At 35.3% G+C, this 1,121-nt stretch overlaps 1 protein-coding gene across 1 annotated transcript in view; it reads right to left on the bottom strand.

Annotated features, from left to right (window-relative positions):
• Positions 1 to 689: 689 nt before the first annotated feature.
• Positions 690 to 1,121, bottom strand: part of zgc:158659 (uncharacterized protein LOC791141 homolog) — an 11,396-nt gene continuing 10,964 nt past the window's right edge. The window contains exon 21 of the mRNA XM_060894852.1: positions 690 to 1,121. This exon is cut by the window's right edge and continues 1,376 nt beyond it. The gene's annotated coding sequence lies outside the window, so the exon portion shown is untranslated.

Below are 1,121 nucleotides of genomic sequence, written 5' to 3'. Positions count from 1 at the left end.
AGGTATTGTAGGGTTAGGTACTGTAGGGTTAGGTAATGTAGGGTTAGGTACTGTAGGGTTAGGTACTGTAGGGTTAGGTACTGTAGGGTTAGGTATTGTAGGGTAATGTAGGGTTAGATAATGTAGGGTTAGGTACTGTAGGGTTAGATAATGTAGGGTTAGGTACTGTAGGGTTAGGTACTGTAGGGTTAGGTACTGTAGGGTTAGGTAATGTAGGGTTAGGTACTGTAGGGTTAGATACTGTAGGGTTAGGTATTGTAGGGTAATGTAGGGTTAGGTACTGTAGGGTTAGGTACTGTAGGGTTAGGTACTGTTGACTGTTGATTATTACACCACAAATATTACACACACTTACAACCCTACAGTTTAGTATTATACTTAAGTCTTACTCATAAGAAAACAAGAACCTTCAACGAACATCAAACTCACAAATAAACAACTGGAACTAAACTCTAACTGGCCTGTAACACTGTAACCATGGAAACGCACTCTGGCAAATACCCGTTTATCTGTAAAAACTAAACACATATGAGAAAAACCAGTCATGCTACAGGATGTTAGCTAACGTAAACACTTCTAATATATACATTCCAATGAGTAATTTAACAAATCTAAACTCCTACACTTATATCAGCCATTTTCTCACCTTATACACCAGTAAAGTTAAGACATTTTACTTTACACAGTAATCAGTTGATTGTTCAGGATTTATTTGAATGATTTTTAGTTCTAAGTTGTAATTTAGAAAAAATTTAAATTAAAGCTTTAATAAGCATGATCACTAAAGTCCGAATGTGCTGGAAGTAAGAGAATTAACATCACATTTAAACACTGAACACTGAATTCATGACATGATCAATTGAGATGCTGATGTTAAATGATTTGTTTCCCCACATCTTTGTATTTTGATAAAGAAAAACAGAGTTAGCTTCTTAACATATAGTTCTATATGTTGGGGTTGGGGTAAAAGTACCAACGTTTAGAGAGGAAAAGAACTGAAGCTTCAATATAAGAGCGATGATCGATTCAGCAATAAGTTTGATTGTAGGACATTTTATTCATTCTACACCTGAGTTATTCCTTACAAACTGTGCAAATATGACTGTAGTGTACAGGTGTGA

Source organism: Tachysurus vachellii, chromosome 19 (genome assembly GCF_030014155.1).
Source record: "Tachysurus vachellii isolate PV-2020 chromosome 19, HZAU_Pvac_v1, whole genome shotgun sequence".
Classification (NCBI taxonomy): domain Eukaryota; kingdom Metazoa; phylum Chordata; class Actinopteri; order Siluriformes; family Bagridae; genus Tachysurus; species Tachysurus vachellii.
Note: the sequence above shows the minus strand (reverse complement) of the source record. Positions and strands in the feature narration are given on the sequence as shown.